This window comes from Pan paniscus, chromosome 13 (genome assembly GCF_029289425.2).
Source record: "Pan paniscus chromosome 13, NHGRI_mPanPan1-v2.0_pri, whole genome shotgun sequence".
NCBI lineage: Eukaryota > Metazoa > Chordata > Mammalia > Primates > Hominidae > Pan > Pan paniscus.
The window spans coordinates 88884562-88910123 of record NC_073262.2 but is presented as its reverse complement, the minus strand read 5'-3'; the positions used below and the strand labels follow the sequence as shown (position 1 = coordinate 88910123).

At 37.4% G+C, this 25562-nt stretch overlaps 1 long non-coding RNA gene across 10 annotated transcripts in view; it reads left to right on the top strand.

The window, feature by feature from the left end:
* LOC103786954 (uncharacterized) overlaps positions 1-25562 on the top strand; it is a 461968-nt gene that overhangs the window by 251916 nt on the left and 184490 nt on the right. For all 10 annotated transcript variants that reach the window (XR_010109517.1, XR_010109516.1, XR_010109521.1 and 7 more), the window contains one exon: positions 16840-16911. This is a non-coding gene — a long non-coding RNA (uncharacterized LOC103786954). The remainder of the gene's footprint in view (positions 1-16839; positions 16912-25562) is intronic.

Here is a 25562-nt window from a genome sequence, read left to right as displayed (position 1 = left end):
GCATTTGCTTGTCTGCAAAGTATTTTATTTTCTTTCACTTATGAAGCTTAGTTTGACTGGATATGAAATTCTGGGTTGAAAATTCTTTTCTTTAAGAATGTTGAATATTGGTCCCCACTCTCTTCTGGCTTGTAGAGTTTCTGCCAAGAGAACAGCTGTTAGTCTGATGGGCTTCCCTTTGTGGGTAACCTGATCTTTGTCTCTGGATGCCCTTCACATTTTTTCCTTCATTTCAACTTTGGTGAATCTGACAATTATGTGTCTTGGAGTTGCTCTTCTAGAGGAGTATCTTTGTGGCGTTCTCTGTATTTTCTGAATTTGAATGTTGGCCTGCCTTGCTAGATTGGGGAAGTTCTCCTGGATAATATCCTGTAGAGTGTTTTCCAACTTGGTTCCATTCTCGCTGTCACTTTCAGGTACACCAATCAGACGTAGATTTGGTCTTTTCACTTAGTCCCATATTTCTTGGAGGCTTTGTTTCTTTTTATTCTTTTTTCTCTAAACTTCTCTTCTCGCTTCATTCATTCATTTGATCTTCCATCACTGATCCCCTTTCTTCCAGTTGATTGCATTGGCTACTGAGGCTTGTGCATTCGTCACATAGCTCTCGTGTCTTGGTTTCAGCTCCATCAGGTCCTTTAAGTACTTCTCTGCGTTGGTTATTCTAGTTATCCATTCGTCTAATTTTTTTTCAAAGCTTTTAACTTATTTGCCATTGGTTCGAATTTCCTCTTGTAGCTTGGGATAGTTTGATTGTCTGAAGCCTTCTCCTTTCAACTCGTCAAGGTCATTGTCTGTCCAGCTTTGTGCCGTTGCTGGTGAGGAGCTGCGTTCCTTTGGAGGAGGAGAGGTGCTCTGATTTTTAGAATTTCCAGTTTTTCTGCTCTGTTTTTTCCCCATCTTTGTGGTTTTATCTGCCTTTGGTCTTTGATGATGGTGACGTACAAATGGGTTTTTGGTGTGAGTGTCCTTTCTGTTTGTTAGTTTTCCTTCTAACAGACAGGACCCTCAGCTGCAGGTCTGTTGGAGTTTGCTAGAGGTCCACTCCAGACCCTGTTTGCCTGGGTATCAGCAGCGGTGGCTGCAGAACAGCAGATATTGGTGAACCGCAGATGCTGCTGCCTGATCCTTCCTCTGGAAGTTTTGTCTCAGAGGAGTACCCAGCCGTGTGAGTTGTCAGTCCTCCCCTATTGGGGTGTGCCTCCCAGTTAGGCTACTTGGGGGTTAGGGACCCACTTGAGGAGGCTGTCTGCCCATTCTCAGATCTCCAGCCGCGTGCTGGGAGAACCACTACTCTCTTCAGAGCTGTCAGAGAGGGACATTTAAGTCTGCAGACGTTACTGCTGTCTTTTTGTTTGTCTGTGCCCTGCCCCCAGAGGTGGAGCCTACAGAGGCAAGCATGCCTCCTTGAGCTGTGGTGGGCTCCACCCAGTTCGAGCTTCCCAGCTGCTTTGTTTACCTAATCACACAACTAACTCGGCAATGGCGGGCGCCCCTCCCCCAGCCTTGCTGCCGCCTTGCAGTTTGATCTCAGACTGCTGGGGTAGCAATGAGCAAGACTCTGCGGGCGTAGGACCCTCTGAGCCATGTGCGGGATATAATCTCCTGGTGTGCCGTTTTTTAAGCCTGTTGGAAAATTGCAGTATTAGGTTGGGAGTGACCCAATTTTCCAGGTGCCATCTCTCTCCGCTTTCTTTGACTAGGAAAGGGAATTCCCTGACCCCTTGTGCTTCCTGGGTGAGGCGATGCCTCACCCTGTTTCAGCTCGTGCACAGTGTACTGCACCCACTGTCCTGCACCTACTGTCTGGCACTCCACAGTGAGATGAACCCGGTACCTCAGTTGGAAATGCAGAAATCACCCGTCTTCTGCGTCTCTCATGCTGGGAGCTGTAGACTGGAGCTGTTACTGTTCGGCCATCTTGGCTCCTCCCCTCCCAGTCATTAAATCTTAAAGGTCCCAAATGATCTCCTTTGACTCCATATCCCACCTCCAGGGTATGCTGATTCAAAGTGTGTGCTCCCATGGTCTTGGGCAGCTCTACCCCTGTGACTTTGCAGGATTCAGTCCCCACTTCTGCTCTCATGGACTGGTTTTGAATGCCTATGACTTTTCCAGGTGTAGGATGCAAGCTGCCAGTTGGTCTACCATACGGATTCAAGAGGATTGTGGCCTTCTGTTCATAGCTCCATTAGGCAGTGCCCCAGTGGGGACTCTGTGTGTGAGCTCCAACCCCACATTTCCCCTTGGCACTGTCCTAATAGAGGTTCTCCATGAGGACTCTGCCCTTGCAACACGCTTGTGCCTAGACATCCAGGCTTTTCAATACATCTGCTGAAATCTAGGTGGAGGCTCCCAAGCCTCAACACTTGCACTCTGCATGCCTGCAGGCTTAACACCCTGTGGAAGCCACCAAGGCTTATGGCTTGCAACCTCTAAAGCAGCAATGTGAAATGTATCTGCCACCCCTTTAGCTAGGGCTGGAGCTGGAGTGACTGGGAAGGAGGCAACAGTGTCCCAAGGCTGCACAGCACAGTGGGGCCCCTGGCTTTGCCCATGAAGCCATTCTTTGCTCCAAAACCTCCAGACCTGTGATGGGAAGGGCATCCCTGTAGATCTCTAAATGCCTTCAAGGCCTTTTTTCTCACTGTCTGTGATATTAGCATTTGACTTCTCTTTTTTTTTTTTCTACCACATGGCCAGGGTGCAAATTTTCTAAACTTTTATCCTCTGTTTCCCTTTTAAATATAAGTTCCAGTTTCAGGTCATTTCTTTGCTTATGCATAGGAGCATATGCTGTTAGAAGCAGCCAGGCCACATCTTCAACACTGCTGTTTAGAAAATTCTTCTGCCAGATACTCTATCTAAATCATCACTCTCAAGTACAAAGTTCCACAGATACCGAGGGCAGAGTCACAATGCACCCAATCTCTTTGCTAATGAGTAACAAAGTGACCTTTGCTCCAATTCCCAATAAGTTCCTCATCTCCATCTGAGACCTCCTCAGCCTGAACTTCATTGTCCATATCAGTATCAGCATTTTGGTCACAACAATTTATCAAGTCTCTAGGAAGGTTCAAACTTTCCCTCATCTGTTCATTACCCAGTTCCAAAACTGCTTCCACATTTTCAGATATCTTTATAGCAATGCCTGACTCCTGGGTACTAATTTTCCGTCTTAGTCCATTCTCACAGTGTTATAAAGAAATACCTAAGACTCAGTGATTTATAAAGAAAAGAAGTTTAAATGGCTCACAGTTCTGCAGGCTGTACAGGAAGCAGGGCAGGACTTGCTTCAGGGAGGCCTCAGAAAACCTACAATCATGGCAAAAGGTAAAGGGGAAGCAGGCATGTCTTACATGGCTGGAACAGGAGGAAGAGAGACGGGAAGACACTACATATTTTTAAACAACCAGATCTCACTTATGAGAACTCACTCACTATTTTGACACAGTGCCAAGAAGGGAATCTATTTCCCTGATCCAATCACATCCCATCAGGCCCCACCTCCAGCATGAAAGATTAGATTTCAACATGAGATTTGGTTGAAGACACAGATCCAAACCATATCAGTCTATGTGTCTGTCTTTGGACCAGTACTATGCTGTTTTTGTTACTATATCTTTGTGGTATAATCTGAAGTCAGTAATGTGATTCCTCCAGTTTTGTTCTGTTTGCTCAGGATGACTTTGACCATTCTGGCTGGGTCTTTTGTGGTTCCATATAAATTATATGATTATTTTTTCTATTTCTGTGAAGAATGTCATTGGTATTTTGCTAGAGATTGCATTGAATCTATTGCTGTCTTTGGTTAGTATGGACATTTTCACAATGTTGATTCTTCCAATCCATAAGTATGAAATATTTTTTAATTTGTGTGTGCCCTGTAATTATTTTGCCTCATCGTTTTATAGTTTTTGTTGTAGAGATCTTTCACTTCTTTGTTTAAGCTTATTCCTTGTTTCATTTTTAGCTATTGTAAATGGGATTATTTCTTGATTTTCTTTTCAGATTGTTCACTGAAGGCATTTAGGAATGCTGCTGATTTTTATATGTTGATTTTGTATCCTGTAACTTCATTTAATTCATTTATCAGCTCTAATAGTCCTTTAGTGGAATCTTTAGGTTTTTCCAAGAATAAGATCATTACATCTGCATACAAGGATAAGTTGACTTCTTCCTTTCCTATTTACATGCCCTTTATTTCTTTCTCTTGTCTGATGGCTCTATCTACAAATTCCAATAGCATGCTGAATACAAGTACTGAAAGTGGGCATCCTTTTCTTCTTCCATATCTTAGAGGAAATACTCTTTGTTTTTCTCCATTCTGTATGATACTAGCAGTGGGTCTGTTATATATGACTTTTATTCTGTTGGACTATGTTCCTTCTATACTCATTTTTTTGAAGTATTTTATCATGAAGCGATGTTGAATTTTATGTAATGCTTTTTCAGCATCAATTGAAATGATCATATGGTTTTTGTTCTTCATTCTGTTGATATGATGTATCACATTGATTTGCATATGTTGAACCATTCTTGCAATCCCAGTTGGTTTTGATGACTGTTCTTAATGCATTGTTGAATTCAGTTTGCTAGTATTTTTTTGAGGACTTTGTCATCAATATTCATCAGGGATATTTTTCTGTAGTTTTGTTTTTTTTAATGTGTCTTTGGTTTTGGTATCAGTAATACTGGCCTCATGGAATGCATTTCAAAATATTCACTCCTTCTCTATTTTTCAGAATAGTTTGAGTAAGATTGGTATTAGTGCTTCTTTAAATGTTTGTTAAAATTTAGCAGTGAGGCCATTGGGTCCTAGGCTTTTATTTAGTGGGAGGCTTTACTACAGTTTATTTCTTTTTTTTTTTTTTTTCCTTGAGACAGAGTCTCACTCTGTCACCCAGGCTGGAGTGCAATGGCATGATCTCGGCTCATTGCTGCCTCTGTCTCCCAGGTTCAAGCGATTCTCCTGCTTCAGCCTCCTTCATAGCTAGTGTTAAAGGCAGGCACCATTACACCTGGCTAATTTTTGTATTTTTAGTAGAGATGGGGTCTTGGTCTCACTACTTGGTATTGGTCTATTCACCTTTTGTATTTCTTATGGTTCAATCTTGGTAGTTTGTATGTGCCTAAGAATTTATCCATTTCTTCTAGGTTTTCTAATTTCTTGGCATATAATTGCTTATAGTAGTCTTGAATGATTCTTTGAATTTCTGTAGTTTCAGTTCTATTTTCTTTCGTTTCATCTCTGATTTTATTTACTTTGGTCTTCTCTCTTTTTTTCTTAGTTTGGCTAATACTTTGTTGATATTATCATTTCAAAATACCAATTTTTGTTTCATTAATCTTTTGTATTTTTTACTTCAATTTTATTTCTGTTATGACCTTTTCTTCTAACTTTGGGTTTGGTTTGCTCTTGCTTTTCTAATTCTTTAAGATGCATCATTAGGTTGTTTATTTGATGTTTTGCTACTTTTTTGATGTGGATACTTACTGCTATAAACTTTTCTTGGCACTGTTTTTGTCTTATTCCATAGGCTTTTGTATTCTGTAGTTCCATTTTCATTTGTTTCAAGAAGTTTCTAAATTTCCTTCTTAACTTCATTGACCAACTGGTCATTCAGGAGCATATTGTTTAATTTCTATGTGTTTATATAGTTCCCAAAGTTCCTCTTGTTATTGATTTCTAGTTTTATTCTATTGTGATTAGATAAGGTACTTGATATAATTTCAGCTTGAGTTTTTTTTTGTTTTTGTTTTTGTTTTTTTCTTATTTTTTGAGACGGAGTTCCACTCTGTCACCAGGCTGGAGTGCAGTGGCACGATCTCAGCTCACTGCAACCTCTGCCTCCCAGGTTTAAGCAATTCTCCTGCCTCAGCCTCTCCAGTAGCTGGGGTTACAGGCACATGCCACCACATCCAGCTAATTTTTGTATTTTTAGTAGAGACGGGGTTTCACCATGTCGGCCAGGATCATCTTGATCTTTTGACCACATGATCTGCGCACGTCGGCCTCCCAAAGTGCTGGGATTACAGGTGTGAGCCACCGTGCCTGGCCTGTTTGAATTTTTGAAGACTTGTTTTGTGGTCTAACATATGGTTTATTCTTGAGAATAACCCATGTGCTTAGGAGAAGAAAGTATATTTTGCAACCTTTGAATGAAACATTCTGTAAATATCTGTTAGACCCATTCGATCTATAGTGCAGATTAAGTCTGTTGTCTTTGTTAATATTTTGCCTGAAAGATCTGTCCAGTATTGAAAGTGGGGCTATTAAAATCTCCAGCTATTATTGTATTGGGGTCTGTCTTTTTCTTTAGCTCCATTAATATTTGCTTTTTATATCTGGATGCTCTGATATTGGGTACATATATATTTACCATTGTTATATTTTCTTACTAATTTGACTCTTTTATCATTATATGGTAACCGTCTTGGTCACTTCTTGTAGTTTTTATCTTGAAATCTATTTTTTTTTCTGATATAATTATAGCTACTCCTGCTCTTTTTTGGTTTTCATTGTCATGGAATATCTTTTGCCATCCCTTTATTTTCAGTCTCTGTGTGCCTTTGTAGGTAAAGCGTGTTTCTGGTAGACAGCAGATCATTAGGTCTTGGTTTTTGTTGTCTATTTAGCCATGCTACCTCTTTTGCTTGGAGAGTTTAGTCTGCTAACATTCCATGTTATTATCGATAAGTAAGGACTTATTACTGCCATTTTGTAATTTGTATTTTGGTTGTTTTGTGGTCTTTTCTTCCATCCTTTCCTTCTTGTTTTCTTTTTGGTGTAGATGGTGTTCTCTGGTGGCATTTTTTAACTTCTTGCTTCTTATTTTTTTGTGTATCCATTGTAGGTTTTTCATTTGAGGTTACCATGAAGTTTGCAAATAATATAACACATTATTTTAAACAAATTCAAACTTAATACTGATTGCAAAAACAAATAACTAACAAGCAAGGAGAGAACTAAAGAAACTGTACAGTTTAACTTGATCACCTCTGCTTTTTAACTTTTTGTGGTTTATTTATATCTCATTATACTGTCTGTGTCTTGAAAAGTTGTTATAGCTTTTATTTTTGATAGGTTTATCTTTTAGTTGCTCTACTTGAGGTATAAGTAGTTTGCACACCATGGTTACGGAGGTCTAATATTCTGAGTATTTCTGTGTACTTATTATTACCAGAGAGTTTGTACCTTCAGGTGATTTCTTATTGTTCATTAATGTCCTTTTCTTTCAGATTGAAGAACTTCCTTTAGCATTTCTTGTTGGACAGGTCTGGTGTTGATGACATTTCTCAGCTTTTGTCTGGGAAAGTCTTTATTTCTTCTTTCTGTTTGAAGGATGTTTTTTGCCAGTTATACTATTCTTGGGTAAATTTTGTTTTCCTTTAGCACTTTAAGTGTGTCATGCCACTCTCTCCTGGTCTGTAAGGATTCCTTGAGAATTCTGCTGCCAGACATGTTGGAGCTCATTTTATGTTATTTGTTTATTTTCTCTTACAGCTTTTTGGATATTTTCTTTATCATTGGGAGCTTAATTATTAAATACTTTGAGATAGTCTTCTTTGGGTCAATCTGCTTGGTGTTCTATAACTTTCTTGTACTCCTTGCCCTGCAGTGACCACTGCCTGACTACCACCAATGTTCACTCAAGGTCCAGACCTCTTAAGTCAGCAGGTGGTGAATTCAGCCAGTCTAGTGTTCTACTTTTCATGGAATTCAGCTCCCTACTGGCCCATGGCAGTTCCCAGAATGCCATCCAGGAGCCAGGGCCTGGAGTCAAGCACCTTAGGAACCTACTTGGTGCTTCATTTTACTGTGACTGAGTTAACACACAAGCTGCAAGACAAAGTTCTTCCCACTCCTTTCTCTCCTTTCCTCATGCTGACAGAGTATCTCTCCATGGCCACCACTGCCCCAGGCCTTTGGCAATTACCACCTGACTATTGCCAATGTTCACTCAAGGCCCAGTTAGCTTGTGGTGAATGCTGCCAGGCCTGGGTCTTTCTTCAGGTCAGTGGGCTCCCGTGTGGCCCAGGGTATGACCAGAAGTGCCATCCAGGAGCCAGGGCCTGGAAACAATGACCCTAGGAGTCTGCTTGGTGCTCTCTCTCAATGTGGCTGAGCTAGTACCCAAGCTGTAGAGGGAACATGGTCTCCTTTACTCTTCTTCTCCTTTCCTTGAGCAGAAGAAGTCTCTACCCAGGGTCACCACAGCTGAGAATGTACTGGGTAACACCTGAAGCCAGCATGGCCTTAGGTCTCACCCAGGGCCTGTGGTGAGAACTGCCTGAGTACCACTGATGTTTATTTAAGACCCAAGGGTTCTTTAGTCAGCAGATGATAAACCCTGCCAGGACCGGGTCATTTCCATCAAGGCAGTGGGTTCTTTTCTGGCCCAAGGTAGGTCTAGCAATGTCAACTAGGAGCTACTCCTACAATGGGAGCCTCAAAACTGGTACCCTATTTTACTGTGGCTGAACTGGAATCCAGCTTGTTAAGACAAAGTCCTCTTTACTCTCTCCTCTCTTCTCCTCAAGTAGAAGGAAAGAGGCTCTCCTGGAGCTGTGAGCTGCCTGGTGTTAGGGGAGGGGTAACACAAGCACTCCCTTGGCTGCCCCAACTGGTGTCTCACTAGGTCACATGTACCCCAAGTCCACTGGCTCCAAGCCCATCACAGCCCCTGGACTTGACCAGAAATTACAGTCCTTGTGGCCTAGGCTGCTTTTCAAGTTTATTTAGGATCACAGAGTACTTTAGCTTGTGGTAGGGCTAGCTAGAACTCAGGTTCTACTGGGATTGATGATGCCCATCTGGCTAGGGCTGGTCTAAATGCTCCCTGGATGGGCACCTGCAGATTCTGCCCTGTATTGTTTTCTAGTGTGACAGAGCAGCACTGAGTTCCAATGCAAAGTCTCACAATCACAATGCTCTCTCTCCCCTAAGCACACAGATTTTATCTCTGTCTCATGTAGCCACTGCTGGGGGGATAGGGGAGGCGTGGTGTCAGCAATTCAAGACCATCTTTCCTACCCTCCTCATGCCTATTTCTTTGATATGATGTGAAAACTAGGTCCTGTGATTGCTTGCCTGATTTTTGGTTCATATGAAGGTGCTTTGTTATATGGATAATTGTTCAATTTGATATTCCTGTGGAGGTGACAATCACTGGAGGCTTCTATTTTGCCTTCTTCTTCCACCTTCCTGTTGGTTAATTGGTACGTTTTTATTACTAGTTCAATTTCAGAACTCGATATTGGTCTGTTTAGGGTTTCAGCTTCTTCATGATTGAATTTTGGGAGGTTGGGCACACTGTATTTTGAATAAGACATTCAGAGATAATGCTAATACTTAACTAATTTTTCTTCTTTTGCATAGTAAGGCAAAAAGTTGAGAAATATTAAGTAGTAAGAACCTCTGGTTATAGCCTTGCTTCATTGGGATATAAACCAGTTCATTCTATGTATTCAAAGTCTATAGAGTAGAAGAAATACTAAATTCTAATAATATTGCTGCATTAGATTTGCATCTATCTAATTCCCCAATATTTCTTTGAGAAATCTTTACTTCATGAATGAATAAATGGTGGCCTAGAGAGACTCAGTACTTTTCTCAGATCCATGAAAATAATAAAGCTCTTATATTAAGGTTTTCTGATTAAAAATTCAGGATTCTTTCTTTTAGGAAATGCTGTGTCTTATTCCAGTTATACCCATCAAAATCTACAGGGACACATACATTCTATGAAATAAGAGTCTCTGAAACACATTGTTCTGTAACCTCAGCAATATATTTTTGTGGCAGAAAAATTTTTGGCATATTCATATGCATTTTCTTTTGGTATTTTCCCACTATCCTTATCCCATTGAATAAGTTAATTCTGTCATTTTTCTGTCTTGGAATTTTTCTGGCAAGGTGAAAGTACATTTTGTGTTCCAGACATTTCTCTTGTTTTCTGGCTTTTGTTTCCAAAGACTGTAGTTCATTTAAGACAATAGGGCTCAATGGAAGAGCGTGTCCAAAGGCTATGGAATTTCCAAAGGCTACAGAGAGTGATTTTCTACAGACAATAAAGATTTTTCTTTTTTTGCTAGGGATAGGAAAGAATGGTCTGTGCCATCCACCACAGAGAGCTACACCCTGTGCCCTGGCAGTGATATTCATATATGGCAGTCATGAAAGGAAATGGCCATGGCATACACTAGGAAACTGGATTCTAGTCTAGAGAACCCTAATATTATTGAAGACTCAGGACCCAAGGTGTGCCACAAAAATGATGAAATAAATGACAGATTTGAAAGAGCCATATGGGTAGAAAAATGAGGAACTAAATGATAAGCATTATGAAAAAATAATTAGCTAAGTTAGCCCCCACTCCCAATATCCTAGTGCTGAATAAAATCTAAGACCTTACCTTAATCCTAAAGGGACCTTCCAAGAATAGCTGTGATCTGAATTTTATTACAGCTTCACACGATGTGGGCTTGGAGTTAAATAAATTTACAGAAAAACAGTAATGCATCATCTAAGTTTGTGAACTCAGTTTATATCTGTTTCATCATTCGTTTTCTTCATTCTTCCTAATAAAGATTTCTCTAGTGTATCTCAGACCATTTGTTTATTTCAATGTTTTGTAAAAGTTTAGGTGCATTTCTCCGGAACACATATTTCTAGATTTGTAGCAAATTGGAAGGCTTCTGTATTTTTATGGTTATTTATAACCCATTTTTATTTTCAATGACAGTTAATATACTTGGTTCTATTTGTGACATATTGTCACCATGTTAATATATCTTTTAATTTTGAATTTTTCTTGACTCTGGTAGAATTTTTAATTTATTTTATGAGAGGTTTGGGTTTGCTTTTTGAAATACACGGTACATTATATTTCCAAACATTCAAAATTATCTTTACTTTTAAAGGAACATGTAATTTTTTCTTTGTTCAATATCGAGCTTTGACCTGTATCTATCTATAATTGTGGTGGCCAAAAAGATGTGTTTCTCAGTATCAGAGAATATGCAGAGAGCATCGTTGACTAATGCCCCCAATTGTGGTGCTCAGAAATTCATCATCATGTTTGCAATGAAGCTATATCTCCTGGGGTAGGTGACTGAGGCCAACAGGGATACTAAGGAAGGCCCATTCTTAGGAGGTGTGGGACTCCTCTGACAGATAATGATTTTGGCTCAAGGACTCCACGATGTGCTCTTATATGCCTGTACTGCAGTCTAAGACAGTTCCGGCCAATCTTCCTTCTTTCCTCTTTCCTTCAATCAGTCAAACCTACACCATGGTCTGATGGTTCTCTCAGCCTCTTCTGGCTCCCTCCCCATTTTACGTCTCACTGGACTTGCTTTTAATAAATCTCTTATAGAGCTAATTCCAACTTGGCATCTGCTTATGAGAGGCGCATGCCAGCATATCTCCTCCAAAGTAAGAAGACAATTGCCACATTTTATTTTCTCTTAAGAAGTGGGGACAATGGCTGTAAGAGCTGCAATGATCATGAAGATGCATCGATTAGATTTCTGGCTGTAGGGAGCATAAATGACCAAAGGCCCCACCTGCCATGCTCTGAACTGTATCACTGATCTGAACTGTATCACTTCTCATGATTTCTAATAACACTGTGATTTTCTTTATATATCTTAATTTTTAAATATTTCTTCTGTCATTCCAATGGGATTTTGGGAGGATGGAGCCAAAGTATTAGTGTCCTTTGGCTCTCTACTTCTTCATGTTCTGTATTGATATCAGTTTATAATAGTGGATGAGAACCTGTTCAGAGACCCAGGTTCAAACTACTGCCTGTGTGACTCTGGGCTGAGGGCTGATTACTTAACTCAGGACCTGGGAAGAAATGCTGAATCAAGTTGTTTCTTATCCCAGACATTAGGGAGGTTCTAAGTAATTAGTTTTTAATTTACATCCAAATTGCTTAATTATGCACTATTGTTTCAAGCCTCTGTTTCTCTGGTTCTGGAACTTCCTATGTGTTGTATTGGAGAAATCTACCGTAATTTTTCAGGCAGTTCCCTTTTTTGCCTGTGCTGAATCTTAGGCTGATGTATCACATTATCACATCTCTTACTCTAAACCCATTTGTCTCTAATATTCCTAAAATTCCTGAAGCACCTGGTTGAGGTACATTCCCACTTTGTGTGCATGTGTGTGTTTTATGGAAAACAGGTAACAGAGAAAGTCATTACTACATTTATTTCCTTAATTTAAAGATAGTTTAGAGGTAGAAGAAGAATCCTAAGTGGCTCAAATCAAGCATTTTCTTAAAACTACTTAAATTGAATTTTGGACAAGGGAATACGATCTACAGGACTGGTAAGGATGGGAGGGATATATATGAGTAGTAAACTGTTCTCAAAACATTTAGTTTTTAATCTTTTAATAAATATTACTTCTTTGACTCACATCCAAATTTCCTACATGCATCACATACATTTTAAGGTGATACAATACCTGAAATACTTCAGTAGTTTTTAAATTTTAGCTTTAAGAAATAATTGTATCACAATGTTTGGAAAAAATTTTCTTGGTGCAAATGCAGCCTAAATTTGTCCCAGTTGGGCTTACTATTTAATGACTTAGATTTCAACTAGATTGACTACATTTAAAAGAATGGCATGTGAAGTATTTAATGATCCAATGGTAAGTTAAAAGTCAAATTAAAGACCTACAAATCCAGTCATCTGTAACAATGACTTTAATCACCTCTTGGAAGAATTGGCTAGGAATTCAAACTTACCTAGTTTAGGTTAAAACCTTCTTACAGTAAATGAGAATCTCAGAAAAGTGATTGATAATACAGAAGGAAGTTTTAAGAATAAATATATCACATCTGTGTTTTCTCATTAGAAATCAGATAAAGGATATACTTTTGTTTTCCACTTTTTTAAAAAAGCTTTTCATATAATGTCAAAAAGTAAGTGAAATAGTTTATTCATAAAACAAAAGTTTTTGACAAAAATAGCTTTCCATTTTGTCAAAATGGTATGTAATGAGTAGGATAAATGAGGATGCTAATACTTAGTGTGAATTTAATTTTTCTGTGTCTGTTTAAATAAATGAGATTATTTCATTTGTATTTAGTCTATTTGTTCTATCAATCAATCAATCAATCATCTATTTATCTATCTATCCATCCATCCTATCTGGCATAGGTGAAATTTACTTCACAAAACCAAAACTTATATTGGTTATTGAAATAAAAGCCAGTATTTATTGAGGGCTTATTAGGTTCCAGGCCCTTTCCAAAGTGTTGTATAAATATTATCTGAGTTAACCTTCACAGCATCTTCTACAAGATAGGATTTATCATTATTTTAATTTCATGATTAAAGAAATAGAAGCATAACTCTTTTGTTGATGTTCCCAAAGCTAGCAAATGTTTGAGTATTAGAATCAGAAAGTTACACTGCTAAGATCTTTGGTTCAGAAATATTTATTTTGCTTGGTCTTTGGAATTCAAACGTCAAACTATATTGTCTCTATCCTCAACAAATATCCAATCTGTTTCAATAGAAGATGATGTTATAAAGGGGATAAACTGGGTGAATAGAAGTATGAGCAGGAAAGTCTGCCTAGAGCAGTCCAGGAAGGTAGAATTTGAGCTGAATCTTGTAGAATGAGAATTTTGCAATTGCTAAAGCAGGGGTTTGTACTGAGGTCGAAGAAATAGCGGGTGAAACTAACTCTTCTGAGAGTGCTGTATATCTGAGAAAGAAAAGTAATAGATATTAAGGTTTGGAAGCAGAATGACTTGAAAATGTAAGTCCTGTAGTTTTGACAGATCTTTTTCCTTTTCTGTCTCTCAATTTTCACACAAACACACACACACACAAACACACACATACACACACTCTACCTGAGAAAAGATATGGTCTAGTCTCCTAAGTTCCTAAGAAATGACACCTGCATTTTGTCTACTGTTGACAGTTTGACACTTTTTTTTCCATTTCTGTTGGGCAAAATAATTTGGTCTTTATTGGACGGCCCTAACGGTTTAGAGTCCAGATTCTGTTCAGCAGAGTGACTAAGGTTTTCTACCATTTTCACTTATTTCCATTCTTAAGAACACAATTACAAATAAATGGTGACTGCCCAGGCTATCTCTGACACTGATGTGTGGAGAAATATGGTAGCAACCTGCCAGGCCTAAGCAGTTAAAACTGTGAATCACCTAAGGTAAGGAAGATCAATTTCAATTGATATAAGTAACGCACAATAACATTTTCAGTAAACGACTAAGAAGTTTTGCCCCGGGAGAAAGCTAAACTATATTGTCAACAGATTATCTTTCCAGAGTTTCTTTGTCTTCTTTATAGTTGTAAGAAAATGTAAGACTAAAAAGAGGACTGATATACATAAGTTTCTTATTTAGAAAAGCTCACAGTAGCATAGCCTTAGTAATTAGAAAAATCATAACACTATCGTATGTATGCACTTTATCTCCAACTACATCCAAATAAATAAGATGTTCATGAACAATTAAAATGATTTTTTTCTAGTACAAAATAAAAATATTATGAAAAACATCCATACAGAGTGGAAGAAAAGAAGCCAAACAACATTTCTTATTGTCTTCTCTTCAGAGAAAATTTTATTAACGCTCAGCATTTCTTTTTAATATCTTTTTGCATGATAATTAAGTTAATACTGCCATATTTCTTTGAATCTATAATAAGTGGATTTGTAGAATTACAATATGAATACATAGAATTATAATTATCACATTGACTGACAGAACTCTATATAGGTCTGCTTGGAGCCTCTCCTTAGTCACCATCAAATCTGTTGAATTTTGCCCATTAACCATCAAATTCTGATCCCACTGTGGTGCCTCGTAGTTAAATATCAAATGATGTGTTGTGTTTCGATATGTAGCAAATACACCTGTAGGCCCATTAGCATTTGGTGGCTATGAGAAATTTTTAGAAAGCTAATGTAGACTGATTATCAGCTGGGATCTCCCTGCCACCACAGAGGTGGGTAGGCTGAGACTGACCCTACATTTCAGACCCTTTGGTAGTCCGCAGCCCTCTTTGGCATTTAAGTGAAGCCCCCAGGTCTTATATTCTTCAGTAAAGAATACAAGTCACTCGCTCTAAGCCTCTGCATCTGATAATTTGCTTCAGGTTAGGTATTATCTCACCTGCCCAAACAGGGTGCTCAGGTTATTGTCTCTGTTGACTCAGGCCTGAAATTTATCCTTGTTCTATGATTTACATAAAGTAAATGTATAAACTAACTAACAAGCAAAACTCCCACTCAAGCCATTTGCCTGCTTAAGGTTAGGTGGGATGTATGTCTTAGCATGAGTTTGGGGTATGATATTCTTACAATGTAACCAACTTTAAAATTTCTGTCTTAGAAGGTTTTTAGCCTTTCTACAGGTGGTAATTTTTCACTGGCCATCTCACATCATACATCACTGCTGCCTCACACTGGTTTGCTAACATATTTCTCCTTTGTCATGTTTCTACTTTTCTTCATTGTTCCTTTTTCTGCATTGCCCTGAGTAACCACAACTTACTCTCATTTTTGCAGGGAAATAAATTAATGTCTTTTCATCCCCTAATTTCAAAACATTGCATATACAGACTCATCAAAAAGCTCATCAGAAGAATGATGCCTTTTATTTATTAATTCTTAGATTGCAGTACCATGAATAGCAATCTTCTTTTTCAGTAATACTAGTTTTTTAAATAAGTTCTCATTTTTTTCACAAAATATTGACAAAGCAAAATACCTAGATCCAGCAATTAGAAAATCAATAATTGCAACTTGTCTTCTTTTTCCTGTTTCTTCTTCTTCTCTTTTTTCTTTGTCTTCTTTTTAGTTTTCTTAAATAATTTTATAAAGATATTTATCTTTTAAATCATTTTAATATCTTTTGAAATTTGGAGTTTTGAAATACAATTTAGACAAAATCACATGGATTTCTTAAAAAATGTAACCATTGCTAACTAGTGTATCACATGATATGAAACATTGTATATGGTATAATATTTATTTCATGTGTGTTTTATTCTTATGGATGAGATAGGTTAAAGTGTGCTAAAGTCTGAGTGTACAAATTTTTGATTCAGAGGCAAATTAGGAACTAGCAGAAATGTGAAATTATTTTAGCTGTGATAAAGACAGCCAAAGTTAGGATAAGCTGGATGATCATCAGGCCTCTGCATTTCCTCAGAATTCCATTATTTTGTAATATATCTTGCAGAACATTGTACTTATTCACCAACAACTTGCACTATATGAATTTTTAGTTTATTCATTTAGAAATACAATAAACAAGTCTTGGGCTTCTGAAAATGTTAGACACAATCGGGAATTCAAGGAAGTTCAAATGGTTCAGTATGGCTAGAGTGTAGAATTGGAATAGCAACATGGCAAGTCAAAATTGAAGACATGGGCAGGATCCAGATGAAAGAATATCCAGGTCATAGAGTGGAGAGGTAATTATAAACTTTATTGGAATGTGTGGTCTATTCTATAGACAATGAGACATAGAAAAGTTTAAGTTGAAAGCCATGTAGTCATCTTTGTGTTTTATATTTGCTGGTAACAATATGATACTGTTTCTCAAGCACAGCATTTGGAACTTGATATGGTTTGGCTGTGTCTCCACCCAAATCTCATCTTGAATTGTAGTTCCCATAATCCCCATGTGTCACGGGACAGACCTGATAGGAGGTAATTTAATCACGGGGTGGTTACCCTCATTCTGTTCTCTTGATCGTGAGCTCTCACGAGATCTGATGATTTTATAAGGGCCTTTTCCCCCTTCTGCTCATTCTTCTCCTTCCTGCTTCCAGGTGAAGGACATGTTTGCTTCCCTTTCCACCATGATTGCAAGTTTCCTGAGGCCTCCCTAGCCATGCTGAACTGTGAGTCAATTAAACCTCTTTCTTTTATAAATTATCCAGTCTTGGGTATGTCTTTATTAGCAGTGTGAGAATGGACTAATACAGAGGTGTGCTTTATTAATAATGCTACTCATTTGTTTCCTAATTTGCTTTAATAGAGAAGAGCAGTTTCCTTGGCCTGGAATTGTACAAAAGCCATGGCTTATCTTTTCATGGCTTGTCCTATTGAAAATGACCTCTATTGAGATACTATTAATAGTTATAGCTACAAATAAATTAGTTTAATACTTTGCCTGCAACCATTTTTTCTTGGTTTCATTAAAACCTGGTTGTGCACTTGTGAATATCTTCCATTATATTTCCCAGAAGAAAGACAGATTGAGAATGACTGATGGAAAGAATGTGGAAAGAGGCAAATAAGAATACCAGTTGGAGATGATCTCAATCATCTTCATGTAAGGTGATGTGAACTTAGGCAACATTTTTGTAGATGAGAAGAGGACAAGGATATGGAAAGGTTAAGTGGTAAAATTAATAGAGCATGCTCATCAATAGGATGTGGGAAATGAGGAAGAGAGAGTTAAATAGTAATAACCTTTTTATGTGTGACTCATTATATATTGATATTTATAAAAAATCAATTTCAGGATTAGATTTTGGTACAAGACTGCGTGGAGTGGGGTGGGCAAAAGTTAGTGTAAATATTCTTTTTCTTAAAATAACTATTGAGTACTAGGCTTAGCACTTGGGTGACTAAACAATATGTACAACAAACTCCTATGACATGCATTTACTTATATAACAAACCTACATGTGTACCCCTGGACCTAAAATAAAAGTTAAAATTCTTGTTCTTGATGGCTACTGTCTTCAGAACCCTTTACTACTTGTTTGAAATTTATGTTGGATTTTCACTGGAAAAGGTAATTTCATCTTTACAATGTTTAATACCAAAGACAAAGTGATGTCTGTGGTAATATAAAAGATAATTGCAACAAAATAAGAATAGCCTCCAACTAACCCATGCTGCTCAGTGACAGCTGGAAAGACTTTGGCCTATTCCTTCATTCATCCTTCATTAATTCTTAATTCCTACCACCATTGTATTTGTTAAGGAATGAGGCTTTTACATCTATCTTAAGGGAAGTAGATGAGAAAACTTAGGATTAAATACTTAGCTAATATACTCAAAATCACATCTTAGAGGTGGTGAAGAGGGCATTTAATCTGAATCTGCCAAAAACCCAGGCTCTTTTTTCCATGCAGCACCTACCTTATAGTTTATACCATACTGTTTAAAAATGCTTTCATAGGTTCAATTATCCATCAAGCAAGCATTAAACATTTAAACATATCAGGCCTAGGTCATAAAAAAAGGCTTTGTTTCTATCATTAAGGAAATCATAGTATATGGGAATATGGACAATATGTGGAATACATGACAACTTATTGTAGTATATATAGTTTTTTTTTTTTTTTTTTTTTTGTGTGTGTGTGTGTGTGTGTGTGTGTGTAGGAGGGATCAGTTCTGCCTGGAGATTCATTCTTTACTTCCTGGAAGAGAAGAGGTTACAACTGACACTAAATGAAAGAGTGTTTACAAGTTGACCAAGGGAGTCTAAGGGGAAAAGCAAGGTACTTGCAAAAAAAAGGTAGCATTATCTTGCCTAGCTCTCTTCTTTTTTCGCTCTTCTTTTTTTTCTCACTTTCCTCCTCCCCTTCCCCCAAGCTCTTGTATATGCTTTGCTTTTTAATTTTCCTTCTCTAGTCTCTCTAGTGCCTTTCTCTAAACTTCTGAAAATTCATAGGTATCTTTGTACAAATTTTTAAGATGTCAATTCCATGGGCATGCAAGATGCAGGAAATTAGTGAGCAAACCAACCAAAAGCTTATTTCCAGTCCCTGCTTGCCAGGGGCCCTGGGCAGGATACACTCTGCATCACCTGATGAGATGGCTTTAGCCTCTCTCTAGATGCGAGTTTCTTTCTCTCCTTTAATATCTTGGTATGTCTTTCTTTTCTCATTTCTATTCTTTTTATTTCTCATTTATCTCTTAATCTCTTCTTATCTTGACTTCTGTTATGAATAATATGAAACAGGTAGACAGTTTTAGATTTTTATTTACTTACTAAAAATAAATGAAAGTTCAATTCTTTTGTTAAACACACAAAATCCACATAAGTAAATATGCTTTTGTACATGTTCCTGGAGAAAAAAAAGTTTCTTACAATGATTTTTTCTATAGAAAAAGTACTTTCCCTCTTTGTACCTACTGACACTACTAGAACGGCTAGTTTTCTGCCTGACAGCAAATGTGCTGTCATTTGTTATAAGCCATAGAAAACCTGCAAGCAATGGTGTTGAGTCAGTGGAAAGGCTTTAAAGTGAAACTTGTACTTCTTGTCAACTAGACTCTGAGATAACATTTTGTAAGTCAAGGCAGCAATGAAATGCATTACAGCAAAAGTCAGAAATGATCTAGGTAGGGCTTTTTAAGCAGCTTGGACCTAAAATGGGAACAATGAGAAATCAGTAATCTGGTAGTAATCAGCAGAAACAGAACAGTGTGTCTGTACGTGTTCGGCAAAAGGGCAAATTGAAATGATCAAGCAATATATACTTTATCAGTAAAAAAGTCTACATGAAATTCTGAACATGAGGCAATAATTAAAATGTTGGGAAAGAGGACTTTTGGGTTTTGGTCAAGTATGGACAAAGCTTGAATTTGCCACTCTGGCCTAACAAGTGAAAAGTTGAATAAACTAAAAAGCAACAACTTCTCTTAGATCAGTAAGAGAAGACGGTCACAGGGGAAGCTACTGACTCAAAAACTGGAGAGATTGCAAGCAAGAGAATCCCAACTTACAAAAGCAGAAACTCATGAGCTGAAACCTTCACAGGGACCAGTTTTGGGGTAGGGAAACCTAAACTGTAATTACAGAATTTTCAGAGGTTCAATGTGGACAAGTCTGAGAAAAAAATTCCAGGGGGACCCGGTCATTAGGGGCCCTCATATTTTTGTGAGTTTTACCTTCTGGAGTTCTCCCAGGTCCTCACAGTGAATATTAGAGAATCCCCTTGTGCTTTGGCAGGGTGAGGAGAAAAAAAAATTTTGAAATATGCCAGAGCATTCTGTTCTTCTTAACAAGATTTGTACTTAAGAGAAACTATTCAACCAAAGCCCAACCTGTTGGAGTTCTATCACAGCCTGACTTGGTGGAAGGAAATACCCCACTCCAGCCACCTATAAACTTCCACATGGGAGAAGGGAAATACTTCATCCAGCCTACTCTAACCATCTCCTCCCACCTATTGGGTGTAAAAAACCTGTGAAGAATATGTGCTGTTCATAGTCCAGAGGCACAGACTCATGAGAAGACTGAGACTTAATCAAAGGGCTATAGAATGCTTCCCCTACGTCTGACCACCACATTATTAAAGGCCTATTTACTGCAGTTTCTTTTACTCAATATATTATATCTGGCTATTGAAAAAAAACTGCAAGATATATTAAAAGACAGAAAACAAAGTTTGAAAAGACAGAGCAACATCAGAACCAGAACAAAGAACATGAAAGAATAAATGGCCAATGTAAGCAGACAGATGGAGATTATAAGATGTGATGGTTAATATTCTGTGTTATCTTGATTGCATTGAAGGATGCAAAGTATTGTTCTTGGGTGTGTCTGTGAGGGTGTTGTGAAAGGAGATTCACATTTGAGTCAGTGGACTGGGAGAGGCAGACCCACCCTCAATCCGGGTGGGCACATCTAATCAGCTACCGGTGCAGCTAGAATAAAACAGACAGAAGTTGGAAAAACTTGACTGACAGAGTTTTCCATCCTTCTTTCTCCTGTGCTGGATGCTTCCTGCCCTTGAATATCAGACTCCAAGTTCTTCAGCTTTTGGACTCTTGGACTTACACCAGTGGTTTTCCAGGGGCTCTCGGGCCTTTGGCCACAGTCTGTAGGCTGCACTGTCAGCTTCCCTACTTTTGAGGTTTTGGGACTCAGACTGGCTTCTTTGCTCCTCAGCTTGCAGATGGCCTATTTTGGGATTTCACTTTGATCGTGTGAGTCAATACTCCTTAATAAGCTCCCCTTCATCCCCATCTCCTATTAGTTCTATCCTTCTAGAGAAACCTAATACATAAAAAAAAAATGCCATAGTAGAAATAAAGAATACCTTCGATAGGCTTATCAGTAGCTGGATATTGCAGGCAAAACACTCTGAGTTTGAGGATATCTCAATAGAAACCTCCAAACCTGAAAAGCCAACAGGAAAAATACTGAGAAAAAAAAAAAAAACCAGAACAGAATATCCAAAAACTGTGGAAAAAACGCATTTGACAAAATTCAAGGCTCATTCATGATAAAAAACAAATAACTTACAGTAAACTAGGAATAGAATGGAACTTCTTCTGCTTTCTAAAGAATATCTACAAAAATTCTGCAGCTAACATTATGCTTAACAGAAACTTGAAGCTTTCTCAAGAAGCTCAGAAACAAGGCATGAATGGCCCATCTCACCACTGCTCTTCAACAGTGTACTGGCTGTCTTAGCTAATACAATAAAATACAAAATTAAAATAAAATATATATTGATCTGGAAGAAATAAAACTGTCTCTTTTCAAAATGACATGATTATCCACACAGAAAGCCCCCCAAAATTGACAGAAAAACTCCTGGAACTGAGAAATAATTATAGTAAGCTTGAAAAATACAAAGTCAATGTACACAAGTCAATTGCTTTTCTATATATCAGCAATAAGACAGTGGAATTTGGAATGAGAAACACAATATCATTTATATTAGCATCCCCCAAAATGAAATATCAGATATAAATCTAACCAAATATGTATGACATCTATATGAGAAAAATTTTAAAAACTCTGGTGAAAGAAATGGAGAGATATTACATGTTTATGGAGTGGAAGACTCAATTTTATCAAGATTTCAGTTAATTCCAACTTGATTTCTAGATTCAATGCAATCCCATTCAAAATCTCAGTGAGTTATTTTATGGATATTGACAAACTGATTCTAAAGTTAGGTATAAAAAGGCAAAGGCCACAGAATAATGAACACAATTATGTAGAAGAAGAAAAAAGTTGGAGGACTGACAGCATAGGACTTTTATGATAAAGGTACAGTAATCAAGGCCGCGTGATATTGGTGAAAGAATGCAAAAATAGAACAGTGGAACAGAACAGAGAGCCCAGAAACAGGCCCAGATCAATATAACCAACTGATCTTTGACAAAGGAGCAAAGGCCTTACAAGGGGGCAAAGACAGTTTTTTCGATAAATTGTGTTGGAATAATCGGACATTCACTCCCTGCCCAAATGAATCTAGATGGAGACTTTACACTCCTGACAAAACTTACTCAAAAATGGATCACAGACCTAAATGTAAAACAAAACTAAAACAAAAAAACTTAGTATATAATATTGGGGAAATCTAGATGACTTTTGGTTTGACTATACCCTCCTAGTTACAATAGCAAAAGCATAATCAGTGAAAGAAAAAATAATTTGGATATCATTAAAATAAAAAAAATCTGTGCTGGGAAATACATTGTCAAGAGAATGAAAAGGCAAGCCACAGACTGGGAGAAAATATTTACAAAAGATATATCTGGTAAAAGACAGTTATTTAAAATATAAAAAGAACTTTTAAAATTCAACAATAAGAAAAAAATGTGATTTTAAAAATGGGTCAAAGACCTTAATGTACACCTCACCAAAGAAGATATAAAGATGACAAATATGCATTTGAAAATTATATGTCATCAGAGAAAAGCAAATTACAACAAGAAGGAGACACCATTACATACTTATTATAAGGTCCAAGATCCAGACCTCTGATAACATCAAATGCTCATGAGGATATGGAACAATGGGGACTCTCATTTATTGATTGCTGGTGAGTGCAAAATGGCACAGTCACTTCAGAGGACAGTTTGTCAGTTTCTTACAAAACTACATATTCTTACCACATGATGTAGCAATCACAACTCTGTAGTGTTTACCTAAAGGAGTTGAAAACTTATGTCCACACAAATACCTAAACAAGGATGTTTGTAGCAGCTTTATTAATAATTGCTAAAACTTGAAAGCAACCAAGATGCCCTTCAGTAGGTCAATGTATAAGCAAAGTCTGGTATAGTTAGACAGTGAAATATTCTTCAGAGACAAAAAGTAATGAGCTATTAAGGCATGAAAAGACATGAAGGAAAGTTAAATGCATATTACTAAGTGAAAGAAGCCAGTGTGAAAAGGCTACATAATATATGATTTCAACTATATAACATTTTGCAAATGAAAAACCATGGAGATAGTAAAAAGATCTATGGTTGCTTGAGGTTAAGGGGAAAGGAGAAATCAATAATAGGTGATGTGGAGAGGATTTTTAGGGGAGTGAAAGTACTGTGTACGATACTATAATGGTGAAAAAGTACATGCCATTATAAATTTGTCCAAACTCTTAGAATATACAACAATGAAAGTGACCCCTAATGTAAAGTGTGGTTCTAGGTGATAATGATATGTCAGTGTAGGTTCATCAATTGTAACATGCACCGTTCTGGTGGGGGATATTTATATGGGGGAAGCCATGCATGTCTAGGGGCAGAGAGATTCAGGAAATCCCTATACCTTCTGCTCAGGTTTGCTGTGAACCTAAAACTATTTTAAAAAATCAATTTTGTTAAGAAAAAGTAAGTTGGGAAGGAGCATTTGACAGAGAAAGTGCAGAAATCGATAAGTAAATGTTATGTTGGATTTGTGGGTTACAACTTAATTGTAACTGTACATTAGAATTATTTGGAGTAATATGAAGTAATATCAGTGCCAATAAGGGGCCTGGACAAGCTTTGTTTTGTTTGTTCCCCAAATGATTTTAATTATCTTATAAGGGTGAGAACTACATTGGTATATGACTAGTCCACAAAATTATTTCTTTCTTTTTTTTTTTTTTTGTGGGGGACCTAAAACTACTAGATTGCCTCTTTTACATTACCTTCTACAAAATTACTGGAATTAATGAAGAAAATAAAAAAAATACTAAAATTTAACTATAATGCACCTCATGCCTCCTAAGCTTCATTATGTTTTAACCAGAGAGGGAAGAAATTTTGGAATAGACTCTCTAATTGCACTGATGGTGAGGAGAATTAGTTTTTAAATTCATTTTATGGCATTCCAGGAGGTATTGTAAAAACTATTAGTAGCATATACTTGTAAAAGTTGTTATTCCTTAACAAATTAAAAATATAGTTATTGAAATATTATTTTGAAGAGGCATATGCAGGAAGAAGCATGCATGTAAGTTTTGACTGGTAAGTGGAAAACCACAAATCAAACTTGTAATTGTCTTATGTTGATGTTCATAAAAGGGGAGGACAGTTTCCATATTTTTCACTGTAAGAGATGTGTGGTTCTGAGTCTGGGACAGAGTAGGGGGCTCTGTAAATGTTTGATGAACAAATAAAACATCCTAGAAAGGAAGGGAAAAGTGGATGGTAGGTAACTGATATGGTTTCACTTAGTGTCTCAACCCAAATATCATCTTAAATTGTAATCCCCCTAATCCCCACATGTCCAGGGAGGAACCAGGTGGGAGGTGATTGGATCACGGGGCTGTTTTTCCCCATGCTGTTTTCGTGATAGTGAGTGAGTTCTCATGAGATCTAATGGTTTTATAAGGTAATTTTTCCTGCTATGCGTGGAAGATGACGTGCCTCTTCTCCTTTTGCCATTACTGTAAGTTTCCTGAGACCTCCCTAGACATTCAGAACTGCAAGTCAATTAAAGTCTTTTCTTTATAAATTACCAAGTGTCGGGTATATGGTTATAGCAGCGTGAAAATAGATGAATACAGTAAGCTATTAAAGGAGACATTAGAACACCAGATATGTTCAAGACTTTTGAAAATGAAAAAACCTTGTGTCTGACGTAACAATATTCAATGTCATAGAGTTAACCACCCCCCTCCATCCCAGTCTTGGTGACAGGAAAGGGATATAATAACCATGGCAGGCTGAGTGTTGGCAATATGCTGTATATAGTATTTTAAGAATCAGATTGAGGCCTGAAACTGATTCTTTGGGTTTCAGCTCCTTAATAAGTGAGAGAAGCTAAGGCGCAAGAGCTGGCAGCCCATGACTGATAGAAGCCACTATTATTTCACCATTTTCTTGTAGTATTTATTTTAAGGTAGAAAATATCCCAAGGGAATACTCTGCCTCACAATGAAGGGTAAGAGAATTGTGAGGAAGGGAAAGAGTTCTCTTTATAGCATTGTTTTAAGAGTGAAGATTTAATTAAATCTGTGTGACGTGGCTAGGATAGATTTTGATGAGCTTTTTCTGTTTTCTTTTAATTTTTCCAGTTAAAGTAATGGAATATCTATGACCACATGTCATCTAGGCAAAACGACACCTTCATTTCTTTCATACATTTCATTCGTATTATATTGTATTATAATACATTAATTGTATTCCATTTTATATGTATAAATTTTGAATTAGATTTATTTCATCTCTTCTTATATAATTCATTTTTTAATAGATTTTCTCTCTTCAGCAACACAGGGTAGGAGTAAATAGGAAGGCCAACAACAGACTTAACAAAAGTTGCTTAGCAAACCCACACAAAATCTCATAATATAAA